The 22,791-nt window shown below is 42.9% G+C and overlaps 1 protein-coding gene across 1 annotated transcript in view; it reads right to left on the reverse strand.

Annotated features, from left to right (window-relative positions):
• MAPK4 (mitogen-activated protein kinase 4) overlaps positions 1–1,841 on the reverse strand; it is a 67,958-nt gene extending 66,117 nt beyond the window's left edge. The window contains exon 1 of the mRNA XM_088152797.1: positions 1,577–1,841. The gene's annotated coding sequence lies outside the window, so the exon portion shown is untranslated. The remainder of the gene's footprint in view (positions 1–1,576) is intronic.
• Between the last annotated feature and the right edge of the window lie 20,950 nt (positions 1,842–22,791).

Below are 22,791 nucleotides of genomic sequence, written 5' to 3' on the forward strand. Positions count from 1 at the left end.
CACGTTCCTTTTTTCTCTCATTCAATGCCGTTACTCTAATGCTACTCAGAAGATACCTGGTTAGAGCACTGATCCTATGGCCTCAAAGTAATTCCCATTCAGTGGTGCATTCACACAACACAAGTAATATGTGGTTTGCTTGAGTGTGGGTGCTTGCCTTCAAGAGAATTAAAAATGTTGGTGGAAAAGGGAGTATAGATGAAGCAGAACTTCCCACTCTCCCCTTTTAACTATTATTTTCAGGACTGAGATACCTTTGTTTTATACTAATCCTAAATATAAATTGCATGTCCAGGTAACTAGCAATTTCTTTGCATTTCATTTATTGATTACGTGCCATCAGGTCAGTGTTGACTCTTAGCAACCACACAGCTAGATTTTCTCATTCTTTGCATTCAGCGTCTTTAATGTAAAGCTTCCAAGTTGAGCTCACCTCTTGACAACTTCCATGGGTACCTCCGTGCAGCTTTCTTGCCATGGAACAGAAGTCATTTGCTATTACTTTCCTCTTCCTCTTTTTATTTTTTTTTAAATGTCCCAGCAAGCCGAAGATACCCCAACCCTGCTTGCCGTTCTAGATGATAGGAGAGTGCTCATTCAGGTAAGGACCAGCATTTTTATTAGGAATATTAAAGAGAATTAGGAGAGGGAAATGCAAGAGCACAGGAACAGCATTCAGCTTTGAATATCTAGCATGCAAATTGGGTACACTCCCAGGATCTCAGCCCTTTCCCGCCAGCTGACCCAGTGCTCAGCTCAGCTCAGCTCAGCACCAGAAATGGATTACACCGTCTGCCCCAGTGCTCACCCATCAGCCACACCACCAATTCCCAGAGCAGGACCAAACCGCACCAGGAAACAACCTCCAATGATAATGTAGCGTAATGCAATACTGTATGATTTAAAAGGAAAAACAGTCTGTTTTGCTTCAGCACGGGGGTTCGCGTTTGCCCATAAAGCAGCAGCGCAGCGCACCCTGCAAGCAAAGCTTAATGTGGCTTCTTGGGTTTAAGTGGGCTGGGGCAGCTCGTTCAAGAAATCTTGATTTAAGCCAGCCCTGGCTCAGCAGACCGGGCGAAGGGGTTGTAGCCTCTCCTGGCCCGCAGCCTTCCTGCCAGCCATCAGGGTCGTTCATTCTGGGCACGTCTGGGCTGGGAGGGGGGAGGAAGTAAATCCCCCTCGGAATAAACAGGCAGCGGATCGGGCTGGGCTGCTTCCCCAGCCCGCCTCGGGTCCGCACGCTCTGCCGCCCTTCTCCGGCGAGGCATCTGCCCCGCGCCGGCCCTCCGTCGGGGATGCCGGAGGCTCAGGCCCCCGCCCGGGCTTCCGAGCACCCACCGGGTGGGGGGGTGGGGTGGGGCGGGGGGAGGGAGGAAGTCTTCCCAGGACCCCTCGGAGAGCGAGAGACCGGGAGGCTCGCCGGCTCTTTCGCACCCTCCCGCTTCCGGCGTTGGCGCCTTTATTTATTTATTTCGATGCCCGGGATGTCTTCCTGCCCGGGGCTCTCCGCCCGGGAGACGCGGGGGCGCCCGCTCTGAACTCCGGGGGAAAGCGGGAGAAAGAGGAGGCTACTCACCCAGAACCCAGCCCTGCCAGCCGGGCGCCCAGCTGGCGCGTTGGCTTCCCTCTCGCCTTGCCCCGCCAGCCCTTCTGGCCGGAGGCGCTGGGAACGCTCAGGCGGGCACCTGCCCCCTAGGCGCGCCGCTCCGCCCCGCCGTGCCCCGCCCCGCCCCGCCGCCTTCTCTCCGCGCACAGAGAGACGCGCGGGGAGCCGATGGGAGCCAGCAGCCCTCCTCGGGTCGGGACCAGCCGCTGCCTCTGGTGCCAAAGCGGCGGCGGCGGCGGCGGCGGCAGCAGCAGAACGCCTCCTGCTGCCCGGCCCACCTGCATGACGTCATGGGAGGCTTGTCAATCAATCGGCAGCCACCTGCTGTTAGCTCTGGCTGGTTGCAACCGGGGCAGAGGGCGGGGGGGGGCGCTCGAGGGGGCAGAAGAGAAGGGCTAGATGGTGAACAGCTGGAGGGCTCCTCTGGCAGGCCAGCTGTGGCTGGAGCAGCCTTTGTTCCAGCCAAGTGGCGAGCAAAACGCGGATTACAACTCTCTTTTCCCGGAGCCGAGCGTTCACGGGAACAGCAAAGACACGCGTTGGGCATGAGGTGGTTTGCCATAGCTCGTGATGGAAATGCAGGGTGCGACACCGCTGCCCCGTGAATAAACCACGGATAGACAAACTATGGTTTATTGCTCTGGAAGAAAGAGGTTGTGGTTTTGAGAAATGCTAGGCAGGTGTCCCAGAGGAATTTGCAAAGAGAAAAACTGGAGGAGTACAGGCATTGCCATAAGCTTATGGTGAAAAGATGGGATATAATAAAGATGTAACAAATAAATACTTGCCTCAAAGGGTAACAGCACAATTAGATTACTGTTTAAAATTCCTTTAACAACTCAAAATTAATTTCTGAAGGAGATAGCTTTGCAGCTCAGGAAGGCGTTGAAATTGGTATAGTCTCCTGTAAACACAGCTTCTTGTGTATTATTTTTTAAAATTAACTGACCTAAATGCTACAGTGGGCAGGGTAAAAAAGTTGGAAAAAAGTCTCCTAAAATAGAGTTTTCTCCAACCTGTTACCCTGTTACCCTCCCGTCTTTTAGACTTCATGAGAAGTCATGAGATTGGGGATTCGGCTGTCCTCTGGTGGACACCAAACTAGAGGCGATGTGAGATGGGCAGACAGTTTTTTCCAGCAAGCACTGCAACCTGGTTCAAACATGGGATTTGTTTCGTTTTGGCGTAGCTTTGTGAGAACCTAGTCATTGTGGTTTACAAACTATGGTTTATGGCTTAGTATGTTGTGAAAACCCTGCCAGTTGGAGAATCATTACACCAGCTTAAGCAAGCAATGAGTTACCAAAATGTGTGCTATCTCTGGATGCAAAATATGGCAGTCCGGCTGCCAACTGACACACAGGACTGAGAATATAATACAGTGGTACCTCAGTTCATGAACTTAATTCGTTCCGCGACTCTGGTCGTGACCCGAATCAAATTTTCCCATAAGGTTCAATGTAATTACGGTTAATCCATTCTGAACCATATGTATTTTTTTTTTTAAACCACAAAAATATGACACATAGTACAGTACGAAGAGAGAGAACGCTAACCTTGCTTGAGGCATGGAGGACAGGAAGGCGGGTGGGGAGGCGGTTATTGCTTGGAGGGAGAGTCCCCCTCCCTACAGGAAGCCACAACCACGTGTCACGGCAGGGAAAATGGCCATGGATCCTGTTCGTCACCCTATCCGGCGTTTGCGAACGGAAGCAAAATTTTGTGAACGGTGCTGTTCGTGACCCGAATTGGTCGTGAACAGAAGTGTTCGTGACCCGAGGTACCACTGTATAGCGATGAACAACTTGCAGCAGTGGCTAAATGTGCTATTGGACACCATTAATGCAACACACTTTAAAAAGGGACAGGGTTTCAATCAGGTGGTGCCCATCTTGACTTTCTTTAACACACACACACACCCCTGTAGATGCCTCTAGGTCAATTTAACTTTTACATTACTGAACAGCTTAGGGACCTGAGGGCCATCTGTCTCAACATGAAACTTTCTGGACACTGAAATGAATAGCAGGTGTTACTTTAAAGATGTCCTCACTTTTTGAGTTTGCTGGGACTTCCGTGTTGCTCCGAAGTTAGGGAAACCAGTCCATCAGAAACTGTTTTGTTGCCTTCTGGGTTTGAAGAGGTCACCAGACCTTCATTTTTAAATAAGCTTTTTTAGATTACATTAATTAATAACGATTCTAAACAATTTTAACCACAGTCAACTCTTCATGTTTTATTTTGTATTGCTAGTCGCTTTGAGTACCCTCCACTCTGTACAGCAAGCCACAAAGTACATCAAAGATTTTATTGAATAAATGATAAACACCACCATTACCTGCTTGTTCTGTTTGTTGTCACTTCCATGTAAGAGACGCACAGTTGTACCGTTCAACCTTTGAGCAATTTGCTCCATGATAAAGGTATCTGGAAACATATCAGATATAATAGTTCTTTAAAATTATGATTGCGCTGAAGTGATTTTGTAAGGTGCATTTTCCTGACCATTGATCTATTCTGTACCAGTCCATTTTTGTGTTTTTAGAAGTGACTGGACAGAAGCCCAACTCTACCCTGGTGTCTTTAGCTTCAGGTTTCTCATCATCCTCTTACAGTGTTTAATCTGCCTTGCATAGGCAAGTAGGCCTTCCTATAAGGTACTGGAGCAAGGCCAGAATAAAAATGTGGGAACTCTGGGGTGAGAGGAAGCCAGGAACCTCAGCCTTTTGTGACAAGATTGAAGCAATAAAAATAACATTGGTTTGCACTGTTTCCTACTTGATATTCTCCAGTCTGCGTCATTCTGCAGTGAGAAAAACATAAAAATGGAATTACGTTTATCAACTTCTTATCCAAATGCTCTAGCTATGACTTTAATAGTATTTTGATATACTGCTATTAAGAGCAGTAAAGTGATATACAGATGTTATTATTTCCTGTCTGTGAAAGCATTCTGCTTTCTTCTTTCTGCTCCTTAAGCTGCAGTTTAAGACATAAGAGCAAGAAAAGCCAGCTTGAAGGAAAGTGGTGTGAAATATAAGTGGCCGAGTTTCCCCTCTCTTTACATCAACAGCTTTATTCACTCATTGAAAACAAAATATACCCTTCCTTGGCTGTAGTTTCCCCAAGGTCCCAATTAAACAGGATAGCATTACAAGAGTGTTAATGAATATTTGAGAGGCTTGTAGGCAACAAGAGAAGGCAAAGATAATGAGATGGTCTATTTGTGTGCTGACTTCCCGTCATGTCACTGCGAATGAGAACAGCACAGATTACCAAAGGAAAATCACTCAACAAGCTTCCAACAGGAGGGATGTTTGTCCCAGGTATCCACCCAACATACCTGCCAAGCCTTCTCCCCACCACATTGCTAAAATGTGGAGCCCCATTACCTACATATATCCAACCTGGTAGTCAGCTATGGTTCATTGAATGACCCATAATCAGCTGGATTCACACAACATAGTAAGAGAGGAGTGGGCAACTCACTAGCTGTGAGCTGCATTTAAACCCTGCCCTATGTTGTGGTCCCCAGAGCAGCCTGAGATTGCACTGTCAACATTCAGAGGCAATATTATTGATTTTCAGTGGCACAATTTAGTTACATGAGATATCTGTCGGTGATGGAGCTCGCTATTCATTCAAAGGCTAAATCAACCCTAGGGTCACCACGTCCTTCTCCCAATTTATCCTCTATGAAGCCAACTGTGTGGCCCTGAGATGTCTATTTCAACTGGAGCTGCACCCATATCAGAGGGCTGAGGAGCTAGATTTTGTAGTTCAAGTCTCTCCTCAACCCTCTGAGAAGGCTGAGGGTCCCACAGGTGATTCATGTTTCCTGTACTTTTTTCTTCAAGTAACAAGAGCTGGAAAGAGGGAGCTTGGCAGGCAAATGTGCAAAAAAGTATTTCGTTGCCATCCCTGAAGCATTGGGAAGAACAAAAACTTGTGTCTCTGGAGAAAGTCAAAAGTTGGAAATTGTTTGGGACTTTTTTTTCTTTTGCAATGTACCACTTCTGGATTTCAACCAGCACTGTTGGAGCCCCAGGTGTTTTCAGCAGCAGCAGATGTTAGATATTCGCCACATGTGATAGACCTCAGGGGCCAGCCCAAAAAAGCCTTAATTTCAAGGTGTCTACAAGGTATGGTTCAAAGGGTCAACATAGCAGCCACAAAGCTCCACCCATTTTTTACGTGAGCCATGATGTGGCGGAGGGTGGATTTGAACCTAGGTGTCACTGATCTATTCCAACCCAACTCATCAGGAGAAGACCTGCTTGTAATCCTCATCACGTATAGATGATAATTATGGCAATTGGTGAAGCAATAGGAAAGTATAATTGTAACATGTACCTATGTCTCAGTTTAATGATATGCAATATCCCAGTTTCATTACCTGGTTTTTCTCAGAAGATTATCTTCTATTACACTATATAACTATTATTAACTTCTGTAGCCTGGCATGCAGAAAATAAACAGGTGACTCTTGTCATTACATAACATTTTTAAAACTATTTGATACTTGTGAAAAATATCTGCTGTGAAAAACAGATCAAGCCCCTTTGAAAGTTGAAAATTAGTTATATGTAAAATTCCCAGAGAAATATGGCTGGTTTTATCCAAAATATCTTAGTTTTCCTCAGCGTGCCTTGCATGCTCCTCAGATACAGAACAGGGTAACACTTTTTATCAGAACCAACCAAAATTCCATTAAAAGGTGTACAAGCTTTTGAGTTCCACAAAACTTTTCATTGGACTAAGTAGTATTAGACTAAGTAGCATAGAATGTGATGGATGAAGCTTTCCTTTTAGATTAAGTTGTAAGATTGAGCCCCAATGTGGATTTGCAATCTTCTTTTTCTCCTTTCTTCTTCTTGATCAGCAGCTGAAGACAAAATACACAAGAGAAAATATTTCTTCAAATTTCACTCCAGGTAAAATCCCATTGGTTGCTCACCCTTGTGTATCTACTGTATGTCCCCATCTGTTTCCTTCAGGACAGGCCACAGCCAAAGTGAATAGGTTCAGGCAACTGAGAAGCATTAGTTCTCCTTGTTAATGAGACAAATATTAATTCCAGCCTAGCTGGAATCCAGTTACTAAGTTTGACAACAAAGACGGTTGCACCAAAGAAAGACCAAGTTAGAAAAAAGCAGACAGGTTGCCAGGGGAATCAACCATTTCTTATCTCAATGGATCCAAGGGGAATTCCATAGCACCATTCCCATTTTCCAATCCCCCCAAAGCAGTCTGAATCTCGCCTGTTTTGCTGCTATCATCTAAAGTCTGAATAGAACAGAATATCTGTAACTCAGGGTTGAACTATGGCGTTCTTGGTGCTCTCTCAGCTTAGTTACGTGCTTGCCAACGTTTCATTACCCAACTAGGTAACATCATCAGTGCGAGTCCCTGACGATGCTACCTAGTTGGGTAATGAAATGTTGTCAAGCAAACACCAAACTCAGAAAGAACCAAGAACTCCAAAGGCTGAGTACTCCATAAGCCAGTCAGTGCTTTGTCCAGCTGAATCATAGGATAATGAGTGTAAAGAACAGCATTTGGTACCATGCTCCCCAGCCACATTTTCTGTTCATATTGTGTGCATCTGTCTCAGGATTTTCAACCACAACAAATCTGAGCAGTTGCTATAAGAAGGAGCTGCAGAACTGTCAAGGCATTATCCTGCTATTGCACTGAAAAGACCTATGTGGAAAAAAGGCCTAACACTCTAGTGCATTATGCTGGCTGGGGAATTCTGGGAGTTGAAATCCACACATCTTAAAGTTGCTGAGATTGAGAAATACTGTTCTAGTGGCTGAACCTCTCTGGGGAAAGACGGGCTTGAGCCCAGGAGATGGAAGATGAGGTGACAGAAGATTTTCATCCAAAGGAAAAAACAGTGTACCCACAAGTTCTGTAGGGCTTGAGTATTTCACACAGAAAGATCACCTTCACTCTGGTTCTAAATACACTGCAGTTGAGCTGGAAATAAACTAAACACAATTTTGAACACAAATGTAGACCTATCCTGGCACAGTACCCATTTAACATGTGAAAATGCCCTTAGATTACCACACAGAAAACAAGGAAGAGCGTTGCGGCTACCTCAAAAACCAGCACATTTAGCATTGCTTCGTCTAAGGTGTGAAATATAGTCTTGGAAAAGACTATAGAAAGGAGAGGTGAGAATTTGAAAGTATGAGGTGACATGAGATGGTAAACCAATTAGAAGCAGATTATCTAGACCAGCCTTTCTCAGTGTTTTGACCCTGGAGGAACCCTTGAAATATTTTTCAGGCCTCGGGGAACCCCTGCACATTCAGGCTCAAATATAGGACAGAAGTTACAAAATGATTAGATTCTTTTCATGTGTAGGCCTGTATATATGCATTCATAATGTTCTTAAACTAAAAATAAAGAATGAAACTTATCTCTTTCATGTGAAACCTGTGCTGGTTTTTTGCTGCACACATACTCAATTCTGGGCCGAACATGAGATAAGCACACACGGGTTTCATTTTCAACTGAAATAAGATGATTTCTGTCTTTGCTTTTGATGCTTGTTAAATAAGAAAAAGCTTGCTAATACAGGTAAAAGTAGTTGAACACTGCAGCAAAATGTTCAATGCCTTCCTACCAATGGCAGGATGCTCTTCTTTGACAGAAGTCCAGAACTTGTCCATGGGCAGATCAGTGAATCTCATCTTGAGTGTGTGATCAGACTGAAGCTTACAAAGTTCTTCCTTTTCCTTCAGTGTGAAGTTCTCAGGCTGAGCAGAAGATGCAGAGAAAGGATCCCTCACCCTGTCATACATTTATTTGTGTTGAAAGGGAGGGAAAGTACTGATCAGTTTTGTTCTGCAGCACTTCCAGGTGGTTTTCAATGACATCTGAGACTTTCTGGTATCCTTCCTCACTCTCAAGCCCAAGCAGCAGTAGAAACATTTCACTAATTCCTTTTGCAACATGATTTTTCCAAACATTCAGCTTTCTTTTAAAGCCAAGAATCTTGTCACTTGAAGTCAAAACATTTTCTCCAGTGCCTTGCAGAGTCTTGTTCAGCTTCTTCATGTGATGAAAGATGTTCGCTAAGTATGCTAGTTTCTGCAGAAATTCTCCATCTTCAGAGCACTCAACAAAATGTGGAATACCATTTTCTTGAAAATACTCTTGCAGTTCCGTCCAGCTCAAACACCCTGTTGAGAACTCTTCCTCTGTTGAGCCACCGTATTTCTTTGTGTAACAGGAGACTTATGTGCTCTTTGTCCAGATTTTCAGTTTTTAAAACATTCTTGAGTGAACTGGTCTTTGTTTAATAAAGTTAACCATTTTTGTAGCATCATCCAGAACCATCAGTAAAGATGCCAGCACAGTTCCTCCAAGACAGACCTTTTGTTTCCAGATAGAAAGACAAACATTAACTGCATCTTGGCCTTTGCATGTTTCATGTAGTTCTTTGCAGCAGAAAAGGTTTTCTGGAATTTTACCATCATTTACAAATCTTCCAAATCCCGTAACATGACATTTATTGGTGAAATCTGTTGACTCATCAACTTGGATAGAAAAGCTGTTGTTCTTCAGTTTATCACACAAAACCTCTTCAGCATCATGTGACATGTCATCAATATGCTGACTTGTTGTACCGTTTGACAGTGGAAGCTTTTCAATTTCTTGTGCTGCGTCTGGTCCTAGCATTTTCCCCACTGTTATTTTACATGTTGGCCTGATTACTTTCTCACCCAAAGCGTGACTTTTCCTTTGCTGTGTACTAAGTTCTGCTAGTAAATAACTTGCTTAACTCATCTTCCCATGAGCTATGCAGAGGCCAAGGTTTCTGATTTCATTATGGCTGGGTTAATACGCGAGCTAGATTAAAATTCAAACCAAACTCATAGGTGGTCAGTCTGTGGCCAGAGCGTGGTGCAAATCCATGCAATCGGGTTAATTCAATAATCGAAGCTCCAGTTAGCTTTGGATTAGCAGGTGGTATGAAAAGAATCACCTAAAGTTGTACAACATTTCAGAAGTGAAGAAAAAAGAGGCTGGGGCTGCACACCCCACATCTGTATGCCACTCCTTAAATCAAATTCATCTTTTCCTATGGTTGTGCTGCATCAGGAGAGAGCAACTGTGTGATCCCAGGAAAAGATGGAGTTGCTTTAAGAGGTTGCTGACAGGTGCAATGTAAGGGCCCCCTGGACTCCAAAGCACTTTTTTCCTTTTGAATTTGAAGGATCGCAGAATCGCAGCAATGGATGGACCTTTGAGGTCATCTGGTATAGCCCTTTGCTCAGTGGTGGTTCCATCAGACAGCCTCTGTTTGAAGACCTCAAGCAGAGAATTCAGGGCACAGCCTTACAGCTCACATGTGCAAATCTAGCTATTCAGTGCAAACAAGAGTGTCTGTGTAACACCTAACCACTGCTTTGTTAATGGTTACAATCTAGAGGTCATTTTTATTTCCTCAAAACAATGTTTTAATTTCTTCAAAGCTGATGGTAGTCAAAGTTTAAGGAAATTGGGTGTGAGGACAAAGCCAAAACAATACCTATTATCTCTCTCAAATGATATTTAAATATTTTCTCTTTCCTACATATTGTTCTCTTACTCGCTTTTTTTTTCTCTTTGACATTCTCTCTCTCTCTCTCCCTCCCTCCCTCTCTCCCTCTCCCTCCCTCCCTCTCTCCCTCTCCCTCCCTCTCCCTCTCCCTCGGAGAGCTGGCTCTTACCAGAAAGCCAGACTGATCTTGAAGGGCTTTTGAAATTAGTCTGAAGCCTGCATGAGATTAAAGTGCAACAGCTGGGCTTTTTCCATGCAAATGCTTCAGGAGATGATCTTATCTGGATTCAGAGCCTGCTTTGAACTTGGATGAGACACCATCAGGGGATCCCAAGGGCTGCATGTTGGACTGGGAAGGAAAGATAACCCCCAAGGAAGAAGGCAACTACAGCCATTACATCACAAGAGGTAAGCTCCATTCCAAAGAGACTTTAATTGACAACTGATCAGGATTTATCAGATAACAACTATAGTGACCTGTCATCTGCAACTACAGTGTACCAGCAATTTTATTTTTTATTTATTATTATATTTGTATTCTACCCAACCATTTCTAGAAGCCATAATTTATTTATCATATTTATATGCCCCCCATCTCACAGAAACATACATATTTATATTTATTTATATTTCAAATTTGGTCACCACCTATCTCGCTAGCAAGAGATTCTGGGCGGTTTACAGTAAAAACAAAAATACATATTAATTAAAATACAATAAAATACAATAAAACCCATATTCATACATATTTATATTTTTATATTTCAGTTTTATTGTACTATGGGAGGCATACAATAAAACCATAAAAAACAATAATTACAAAAATACTCTAAAATTACAACATGAATATTATAATAAAAAAAAAACTAAAAAGAGTAGGGAGAGCATAAACGTTACACATGTGGCCACCTCATTAAATCCCCATTTAATCCCCATTAAATCCCCATAATGTGGCCACCTCATTAAATCCCCATTTCCGTGAGACTCCCAAGTCTGTTGACATAACCAAGTTTTAAGGGATTTCTGGAAGGACATCAAGGATAATCAGCACTTGACCACAAAAAAAGCTAGAGCTAGTACACCATACCTACAGATTAAAATTGACAGCTGTAAAATTTGGCATCCTGTATTGACAGCCTCTGAAAGCCAAAATAGCTGCAGAGTTTGGCAGAAGGATCATAGAGGGCAAGTAGAGATGACTGTATAGCAGTGTTTTTCAACCTCAGCAATTTTAAGATATGTGGACTTACACTCCCAGAATTCCCCAGCCAGCATGGTTGGCTGGGGAATTCTGGGAATGGAAGTCTACAGGACATAAAGTGGCCAAGGTTGAGTAACACTGATTTATAGGAAGGTCAGCATTCACAGAGTAGTAGCAAGACTGTTTCTCCTCCTTAGCCAGGAGAAGACTCTCTGGGCTCTGCAATTGGCCTTGGAAGTTGGCCGTAAGTTGAATGCAAGCCCAACCCCTCACATTCTGCTGCCCCTCCCACAAACATTTGCTTGTTTGTTTATTTTTGGCAACTTTGGGCGGCTAACGTAGGATTAAAAACATAAAAACAAAGTAACCAGTAACACAGAACACAAAGATGTGCCACCATACCGCACAACTGAGGCCAAGCCACAATCTATTCTAACCCTTATAGGTTGCATTCATCCAACACTCTGACCCAGTGCTTGGGGGAAAACCCAGGTTTTCAAGGCTTACGGAAGGTCAACAGGGTCAGGGCCATCTGAATCTTGGAGATATGTTCTTCCAAAGGTCAGGCACTATGACAGAGAAGGTTCAATTCCTCAGTCCCACCAGGTGACATTGTTTCAGAGAAAGACCCTGCTGGATCTAGTGGGACACACAGAGATAATCGGAGACTGGTGGTCCTGCAAATAACTCATCTCTATGCCATGTAAGGTTTTATAGGTTATGACCAGCACCTTGAACTGCACCCAGAAATCTATAGGAAGCCAGTGCAGCTTACAAAATAGTGATGTTACATGGGTGTACTGTGGTGCACCCATAACTAGCTGCGCTTCTATATTCTGGATCAATTGCAGTTTCCAAATAGTTTTCAAGGACAGCCCCATGTAGAGCATGGTGCAATACTCCAAACAGGAAGTGACCAAGTCATGAGGGACCATGAGCACAGCCTTTTGATATAGGAAAGGGCAAAATTGGCATAGAAGATGAATTTGGGCAAAGGCCTTCTTGGTCACGGCTGCCACCAGCTGCTCTAGCAGGAACCAAGAGGATTCCCAACTGTGCACCAGTTCTATCTGGTGGGGTACAGCCACATCCAGAACTAACAATAGAGTGTCCCCACAACCAGGAGCCCCCAAAACCTACAGCCATTTTTCTTGCTTGGGTCAAGCCTAAGCCTATTCATCCCCATCTAGACCCCTGCCACCTCCATACATGGGAAAGAACCCTGATGACATCTCCTGGTCAGCCCTGGGTGGGGATGTATAACCCGGGATCATCAGCTGACTTCACCCTGTAGCTTCCCAGAGATATTAAATAGGAGTGGAGAGAGTGTAGAATCGTGAGGATCACCATGAAGCAGGGGTCTACAGCTAGATCTCCTCTTCCCGGTGACTGGAACCAGTCCTGGAGGAAGGAGGAGAACCACCACAACACCATGCCTCCCACACCTAACCTTCAGAACAATACAGGAGCAAAGCATGATCAATGATATCAATTGTTACCTCCCCCCAAGGCAAGATGCACTGTATTTGCATAGCATATTTACTCGAGGTTAACTAGATCCTGATTTACGCAATGAACTCAATTTCCTGGACTTGCAAAACATGCGGCACTCGTAAAGCTAAACTATGGTGGGCTAGTAAGTGGTTCAGTATAGCACGTGAGCAGAATCTCTGCCTCTCTTAGCCTAAGCTGCTTTGGGCTTCAGGCAGGGGTACACTTTTTTCAGCTAAGAGTTGCCTTTAACTACTAGCCAATGCCCTTCAAAAGGGAGGGAGACCAGAAAAAAAGAAAATAAAAGAAAACTATGTTTAGCTTAAGTTTACTTAAAATGAAGATGGTTAACATCATTACTTCCCAGAGTAATGGCATATGGGAAAGACCTTGGAAGACAGGGTGAAGAGATGCTGCCTAGGGAACAGTCAGATAAGAGAGGGCATAGCCTGCAGCTGGACAGTGGGTGGGGCAAGAGGCTCAGAAGAGACCCTCCCAAGTTTTTCAGGTTGTAAAGGAGATGGGGGAGAATTGTACTTTCAGACTTGCAAGATTCTGTCAAAGTAGCTTTACAATAAATTGGAATTAGCTTATCTGGTCGGGTTTCCTGTCTCGTTTACCTGGTAAGGCTGACACCCATGTACTTAATTGCTCCTTTCTTTGTCTTGTTTACTCAACCCAATTCTATGGGTTTCTAGTATACACTGAACCATAATGAAACACACAGGCAAGGTTTGCACAGCACATGACACAAGAGCAAAAGTGGTTGTTTTGGTGGTCAGTGTGTCATGCAAACACAATGTATCTCATTCAAGCTCAACTTCCAGTGATTTCATGGATATGTCTTCTTGGCAACATTAAGGAAGTGGTTCACCCATCTTCTGGAATATTTCTTTTTTTACCTCCCCACCTAGCCTATGATATTTCTGTCTCCTGGTGGTCTCCCATCCAAGTATCAGTCAGGTCTGACCTTGCTTGTTCTTGAGATCAGCCAAGGTTGGCTGGCTATCACCTGAGCTGAGCAACCCAACTCATTTATAAAATACAATTCAGTAGCAATTTTTCACAAGCACTACAGCCTGACCCCCACGTTTGCAGGGTATGCACACAATTCTGGGCTGCCGATTGCACTATTCTGTGGAAGAGACTACAATCATTACTCAACCTTGGCAACTTGAAGATGTGTGGACTTCAACTCCCATAATCCTCCAGCTAGCATGGCTGGCTGGGGAATTCTGGGAGTTGAAGCCCGCTCATCTTCAAGCTGCCAAGGTTGAGAAACACTGCTTTAGACTGAAGCTACAAGCCAGTAACTCCTGTAATTAGCAAATAAAGTTTTCAGGGCAGGCTATTAATTATAATCAGCTGCTAATTGCCTGGTCAAATGAAGCCCTTGGGGAGATGAAAAATACTGGTAATTTAGGGATCCAAACCCAGGAGTTTGTCTGCTAACAGTGTCTTTGCATCCAGTGATAAACTATATGGGAAGACACTGAGCTTCCTGGCTATTGAATGAGGCCATCTGCTCCAGGGAGTTAAGGATTTGCATGCCAGGAGCCTCCGTTCAAGAATCTTGAATAAGTTGTGCTCTTCCACTTAAGAAGTTACCTTATGAAAGAGAATTGCTCCTGTTGATGCTGTCTTTCTATAGGCTCCCCGCCACCGCGCCTCCTGTCTGGAAGTTTAATTATTCCCTTCCAGCACCAGGCCACATCCTGCTAATTGATGTAAACATTTAGAGCTAAACTGCTTTTATTCCTGTTTATTCAGGAATAAAGTAATCAGGCTATTCCTGGTGAGTTCACTGCAGTAACAGAGCAGACAAGAAGACAAGGAACAAAGATGGGAAGATAACCATTTTTATAAGCAATAGCTTCTTTATTATGGGTTGAAAGGGTGGTTCAATGAATTGGGGAAGACCTCATTGATTGTTTCTTTCAAAACTCCTCACAGTCGGTCAGGCCTTGTGCAGTGTGTCATCCCAGACTTTGTTTAAGCAAAGGAAATGATAACAGGCTGGGTTCACCTAAGTGGCTTACTGAAACATTGTTACTGCACACTGGTTTAAATCAATCTAATTTTATGTTATGCCTTTGCACAACCCATTGGACTAGCACACTAGACTGCAACCCACTAGAATAATGATTAGCTCAATTATCCCAATTGTCTGGATTTGCACAAAACAGTAGACTGGAACATATTAAAATCATGGTTTCCCCAACCCAGTTTGGGGGGTTGCACAATTCACTAGACATGGGTGTAGATAGTCTGTGGTTCAGCATGAAGCCAACTTTTGAGGTACCCCATGTGCTTGGAGATGTCTTCTTGGCACCCATTAGATGACTGTCCTACCTTCTACATTTAGAAAATTATTTTACTACCAAAATTAAGGAAAAGAGAAAGTAAGCCAGCATGCTGGAAAGCAAGATGTTGGCCTTTAGCATCTTGACCTCCAAGAATGCCTCCAGGCCCCAAATGGGCACCATGAGAAAATAAAAAAGGTGAGTGCCCCTTTGCTTTGAAGTATGCCTACTAAGTAGCAAGAGAAAACAGGAGGAAATGAGAAAGGTTGGAAGGGGAGTGGAGGAAGGATTAGAGGGAGAAGCAGGATATCAGTGTCCCTTATGAAATTCTTTCTGGAAATGGCAAGCCTCTCCCTGAAATCATTTTGTAAGAGCTCCCCCAACTGACCCCCACATCCCCTCTTGTTCCCCTGAAATTACAAATCTCATCTTAGCAGGTTGGGTGAAATTGCCTACCTTGTGAGGCCATGACATAGCTTACTTCCGCAAGCATGACATGTTGCGAGAACACAGCACGTGTGTTTGGCTAACCTAGCTTTCGGGTTTAGCTTTTTGGGTGACTCCAGCCCCTGAATGATACGCCAGCCACTTGTGTGGGATGGAAAACACATGAGCTAAGATGTAATTCAGGGGCCTGTGCTGGAGAAATGCCTTTCAAGCACCCTGAATTTGCAAAACAATATGGTTGGACTTTGGGAACAAACCCTTTCCTTTCAATTGATGTAACAAGTTCTTCTACAATCTTATCACATGCACAAAGGTGAGCAACCTTAAGGGTTGGCAAACAGAGCAAAGATGAGAGTGAAATGTGGGCTGTCTCTGTTGCACATTGGATGATTTATTGATACCCAATATTATCAATGCTGATTACATTGGATATCAATAGATATCTATAATTTATAATTTATTGATATCCAGAGGTATCAATCCAGTGTTATCAACTCTAACCCTAAGCTTTAAGGTTTGGCAAACTGACTTCTCTACTACAGAGCAAAGTTGAGAGTGAAATGTTGTTGTCTCTGTTGTGCATTGCACGATTTATTGATGTGCCATTTTTACCCTTCCACCATTGCTTGTGACTTTGCTGCAGCAGATTCTTAACCCAAAGAACGAGGGTTCTTTTAACGAGGGTCTACATAATCACAAAGCGCTATTCTGCGGGGTTGCTATGGTATTTCTATAAGGAAGATTTTGCTCCAGAGGCAGTCATTCTAAGTTGCAATTCAAGGTTCTTCTTTAAATGGCAAGCTGGGGGTTGGGGGGGGGAGTGTCAGTTCTCAAGGAACCACATTATTCACCTTTGCTTCAACTGATGGTTTTAGTCATTCAGCAGATGAACGATTGGGTGAACCTATTGTTCTTCTAGGGATGTTGAATAAGCAGGATACTGAAATAGGAACTGGGCAGATGGTATTTTTTCCAATGTCTACTGACATTCACGATAGAGACTTATTAATTATGATGGAACCTGCAAAGATAGGTAGGACCCATCTGAAGGAGAACTCACTAGCCACAGTGCTTTGCTCCCCAAAATTAAGGGTTTTTTTCCCTTCTAGAAGCTTGAAGTAGCCGTACCCAGCAGAAATTCCTGCTCATTAGCTTCCTCCGTCCACACAATATTCACATGAGAATTCTCATAACCAGCCTCTGTAGCTGAAGCTGATTTGAATACATCAATATATGTATTTCTGACTAATTAGAAAATGACTTAATGGGTTGCAGGTGTTTTATGCAACCTACCAGAGGTGAAGGGGAAGATGCAGACTGATAGTTGAACCAGCATCTGATTTCATGACTCTCCATGTTGGTTGTAAAAGTGGCATTTTCTTCCACAGGCTCACCTGGATTTTCTTCTTCCTATGACATCTGAAGTCCCTCATGTTTGGTTTGGGATAAAGGTGGTTTGAGTATGGCCGGACCACCATAGTATTCCAGCTTTGGATGTGAGAAAAGGCTGAATGCTGAAATGTTGAAAATCTCAGTAACTGTTAAGGCAACCTTCTCTAGTTTCCAAATCCCTAAGTAGCATTCTGGAGGGCACCAGGTTAAGACTGAATGCATAAGAGTTACTCGGCCCATTTTCAGTGGCTAATCTCATTATTCAGCATTTTAGTATCTAAGTCATCTTACATAATCCAAATATTCAGTGGATAGAGGTGGACAAATGGAAATAGCAATCCTATCTGTGCTTATATGGCTTGGCTGAAACTAGCAGGGTGTGATGGAATGGAATTATGAAGGCCAGGCTCAGGGAGATAAACATTTTCTTGGCTCGCTGGAGGAGCGTGGGAGCAACAAGAGGATGAAACTGGCACCTCCCTGAGGAATTCACACTGTTGTGGCTGGAGGACTTTGGGAACTGGGATTTTAGTCTGGGAAGATTCTTGCTAGAGGTTGTAGCTAATAAACATAGCTGGACTGAATCGGCATTGTCTCTTGGAGTTCCTTGGGCTAGGCCTGACACAAGGCTTGTTCTAAGTGGACATGTAGAGGGTCAAACTGTGGATCTGTTGTCTGTCACCATTTTCAGGAGAGAAAGAGAAATCCAGTTTGCTTATTCATCCAAGGAGAAAAATTTAAATTAGATGCATTCCAACCTGTATTAGAGTCAGGTTATCATTTTTTATAAATAACCCTATTAAGATTACTAGTTTGCCAAATGGGAAAATATTTAAGTGATTTAAGCTGCTTAATGCTTGCAACCCCTGCTTTCATCCAGCAAATCCATTCCTGTCCTAAAGAGCAAGTCCGTGAGAATAGTAATAGCATTACAATTATTATGATGCTCTGAGTACGAGTAAGCTCTGAGTCTTAAAGCATGATTTAGGCTTTGGCGGGGTGAGATGGTAATGTCAAATCTGAAAGATGCTGCACAAGTTTGCAGAGAGGCAAAATGGTTCAAAACCAAGGAAGTAGTCCATACGGGAAGAGAGATAGGGAGTAGACAGGAGTCAGAGCAAACCAAACGGCTGGAGAAAGGAAAAGAAGATGTGTGAATCTATCATGCAAACCAGACCTGCAAGCTCATTCAACAAATCATAGTTTAATAGCTTGGCTTAGCATTATGTGTGAAAGCAGTGCTGGCTTCATGGGTATTTCTCTTGCACTGCTTTCACACATAATGCTAAGCCAAGCTACTAAACTATGATTTGTTGAATGTGCTTGCAGGTCTGGTTTGCATGATGGATTCACACATCCGAGCTAAATGCCAAACCACTTTGGCTGTGTTTGTCCAAGGTACTTACCTATGTTGAACAGTTAACCCAATGTCACACCTTAAGGTGTGCAGGATGCACTGAACCACAATTAAACAATTAAACATATGGACTAAGTTTAAGTAGCATCTTAGGTTAAAATATAGTATGCCATGTGGACTCAGCTATTACAGAAAGATTATCTCGTGGCTAAGTAGCAAGAGTGGAGAACTGAAAGACATTGTGGGAAGCTAGGAAGACAAATTAATATGAAACAATGACTAGGTGTATGCAGTGTGTTACAATAAAATATGGTGGACCAGTTCCTGTTTGGTGTGTGATGCGAATCCAGAGTGTGTTATGTACTTGGGTTGCATAAACCATAATGAAATTAACTGTAGCTTAGGATGCTGTGCAAGCACAGCTAAAACCCGCGTGCCCAAGCTAATGGCTTGCTTAAAGATGGATTGTTGACTAACTATAATTGCCTGAATTCATACACTGTGCTAAGGCCAAACCGAACATCCTTGTGGTGGTTTAAAAACCTGCTCCTCCCCCTATAAGATGCCCAAAGGCTTGAACCCACCACTGTGGAGTCTGTTCATGTATTTAAATCTGAGGAACCCCCAAACAAGCCTGCAAATTAAGGCATTCCCATCTTCCCAAATCAGGCCAGGAAAGACGCTCACCAATTGAGGTCCTTCTCCCATTGACCTGTGGTTTTGGGCTGGCTGGCCTGAAAATGGCTCCATCCATGGTAGGAGGTCGAAAAGGTCAAGACATGGCCATAACTGCACAATTGAAGCCTCGTCCCCCTTTTTATGTGCACATGATACCGTCTAAAAAGGGGCTGAGCTTGATCACATGCTCAGAACCACCATTTTGACCTTTTGACCATTCTCCCAGAGATGCCCCTTTTGGGTATCCTGATTTCTCTAGGCCACTGTTTTTCAAACTTGGCCACTAATGCTGGCTGGGGAATTCTGGGAGTTGAAGTCCACCCATCTTAAAGTTGCCAGATTTGAAAAACGCTGGCCTAGGCCTTTTCAGAAAAACGTGGACTACCTTTGATACGACTCTGTCTCTACTGTGGTGTTTCCATGTTTCGGCTGTCCTGCTTTTTGATGCTGCAGTTGGATCATGCAGTTAATCATCGTTCTTTTGTTTGCTGTCCTGGGAGCAGGAAGGTTGAAAGAAGGGCAGGCCAGAAATTTCTTAGTGCTTGCGAATAAACACTGTTTACCAACCACCTTTTTGCTGCGATGAAGCAGTTGCCTATTCCATGATGAACATCAGGGGACCAATAAAGCAGGCACTTGGTGCTGAGAATCCGTCGCTGCGGCAGACAGGAAGAGACTCACGCAAATTAGATCCCCGCTAAGCACATTACGTCATGTCTGTAATTCCAGAGGGGTGTGTTAATCTCTAATACTAAAATAGAAGAGTTTTGTGGCCCGATCAAAATGAACATCACAAATGAGTATTTTATAAACACGACCATGGCAGTTCGTACATCCGGACAGGGAGGTTCAGGGTTATGCAAGGGTGTGAAAGAAAGGACATATATTCCTATAATCAAGAAATTTAATCCTCTATAAGAACCACATAAGGGAACCAAAAATGGATTGGAGCAAGAAATGCTTAATCAAATCAGATCTGATCACGATGTGTATGATGTGATCTTTTAAGACCTCTGCAAGAAAGATTTTCTGGGACTCCGAAAATGGGTAAAAGCAAAAAGCTTTTCTAATCTCTGGTGGAAATGCAACTAAGTTAAGAGTTTCTGTAAGGATGCTTTGCGCTGCACAGTATATATAAAAATAGCACAGCATAAAATTAAATTTCACCCTGTTAATTATCTTTTTGGGCTGTTTAAAGAAAATGAATACAAAAATATGGTTGACGTCTACAAGTAAATAATAAAGCACTGAGAATATCATAAGAGATGAGGGTGAATAACGTAAGGAGTGTTAAGGACAAATGTATATCTTATAAGTATTTTAGGGAATGGAAAATTAACTTTGGAGCTTTAAAAATAATTATGTTTATATAGCTCTGGAACCAGTGGAAATAGAAAAAAAAATATGTAGCTCAAAATATGTTAAATAAGAAACATTGGAGTGAAGTAGCTATGTCATTTGGTAATGACATTTTTTTCTTATTTATCTTTTTATTATTAACTTGCTCTGCTTTTCAGCAGAAAGCTCCCAGTATACTCTATAAGAGGTTAATAAAATAAGCACTGTCTAACATATATGCTGGAGATCTGATATAAAATGAAAAAGATGGGAAGAAAGGAGGATCCCCCTCTCCCCAGCTTACTAGTCCTGTACAATTTGTGTGTGAGTTTTTTTCAGAGAGGGAGAGATGCAGAAAACCCCCAGCAGCTGTTCTTTTCTCTGGGCAGTGAGAGGGGCAGTTTGATCTTTCTGGATTTCCTTCCTAAAATGAACGGGGTGCATTTCATGGCAGTTCTTTGTCTATTTTTACATCCTCTAAACTTTAGAAGTTTTTGTCTTCTACTCTGTCCCGTCTCTGGCAAATTAAGTACAAAAGACACTTGGCAATTAACAGCTGTTGGGTGCTATTTCAGGTCTTCCCAAACTCAAGGCTTCATCTCCAAGAAAAACGTGTGAATTTCAAGAACAGTTAATTTGATCTTTTGGGGCTGAGCTAAGTTTAAACTATGAACAATTTAGCACCATGTATCTGCTATGGAACTTGGTATACAGCAAGAAATCTTTTCAGTCGCTAGATGTGTCTTTATGAAGCAGAGGCCCAGCTGACATTTGCTTGACCGGTCTGAGATGTGGGGTGAGGAATTTAATTTATTTAAATGCCGCCCTGATGGCAAAGATAGCAGAGTAATTTCATCAAGTCCATTAATTGCAATACACCTGTTCCAAAATGTGGAGAAAATGCAAGATTAAAATGCAAGGTTAGTAATTAACCCCGCTGTAAATAGACCTAGTAAGCTGGATGTCTACTTTACTTAATTAACAAAATCAAAAGTTGCCTTGTATGAAGTCAACTGATGCAGCTAGCTTGGTAATATGGGCGCTGGCTGACAGTACTTTTCATGCGTTTCAGAAATGAGTAGCTGGAGATCCCAAGGATTAACCCAAGAACTTTTCATATGTCAGGTGGGTTCCACCTCTTAATTTCAATTCCCCACAAACTGAGCTCCATAACTTTTTATAATCTCTGATCATACCAGTCTATGATAAACCAGTTTGTTTTAACCACAGTCTGTTAAACATAATAGCTGGGATTCCTATACTGTGATAAGCAAGAGCATAATCTGCTTTGGGGGGCTGAATGTCTGGTGTGCAACCAGCCAATGTGTTTTGGAAACCATGATTTATGGATTCATATGATGAACAAAATCGCCATTATGGTTTGCTCAGGAAACCATGGCTTAAATAACTTGCTGAACGTAACATTTAAACCAATAAGAGTCAGTTTTGCAAATTGGAGTATTTTACATTATTTGTTGGAGGTCCTGACCAATTCCTGGTTTGTTTTCCATCTTCTTTTAGTTGTTTTTCTTTTGCCATTCTGCATATTGGTTAAATCAGAGGGTAGACCACGTGGGGAGGCAGGGGGGTTAAAGCATTTTCATGGCCTTCAAGATCTGCAGGGGTATGATGGTGGTTGGTATTGTCAGTGGAAGAGTCATTGTGTTTAGATACGACTAGCAGAGCTTCATCTATCTATGATGGCCCTTATTTCTGGAGAAAACATCTGCACAAACTTAATACTGTTTTGGAATCATAGTCCTGGAGGAGAATCCAGAAATGGCCTGAGAGGCCACATGTGCCTTCAGCTTGCCCAGCTTGGGGTCAAAGATTTATCAGGAATGCAGAAACAAATCTGGATTAAGCCTAGAAACCACAAACATGTTCCTCCATTTGTACATCATGCTAAGCCAGGATGGAACCACTTATCTAGGTTTGAGGGTTGCAGCAGGCTTGGTAGCACACTGAGAGCTGCGCTCCTGAGAGGGGGGTTAAGAGGCCCCCATTTCAACCTTAAATCTCCCCCCCAAATGCAAAAAAGAAGCAAGGGAAAGGGGAAAAAACCCTACTAGGTCCCTAACTTTCCCCCTTTCTTCTATGATTAGATATAAATGTATAAAATATATAAAAATGCTACTGAAAAAAGGATATTCAGCAAGATTGGTAACTCCCATTAAAATAAACTGTCTGCATTTTCTTACGCTTTTAAGAAAGAATTAGAGAGAAAAATGAAAGGTGCCAACCAGCTAAATGCTGATCAAAGAAGTTAGTCTGTCCCAAACAGAAAAACAAAAAGCTAAAAAATTAATACACTTTATCCTGATTCCCTGCTAAAGGTTTGCAGAACAAGATCTGGGGTTTCAGTCTGGGAAGATTCTTGCTAGAGGTTGTAGCTAATAAACATAACTGGACTGAATT

The sequence above is a fragment of the Python bivittatus genome, unplaced genomic scaffold (assembly GCF_059951505.1).
Source record: "Python bivittatus isolate LINGU-HERP-01145 unplaced genomic scaffold, Pbiv_v1 ctg000570_np1212, whole genome shotgun sequence".
In the NCBI taxonomy this organism is placed as follows: domain Eukaryota; kingdom Metazoa; phylum Chordata; class Lepidosauria; order Squamata; family Pythonidae; genus Python; species Python bivittatus.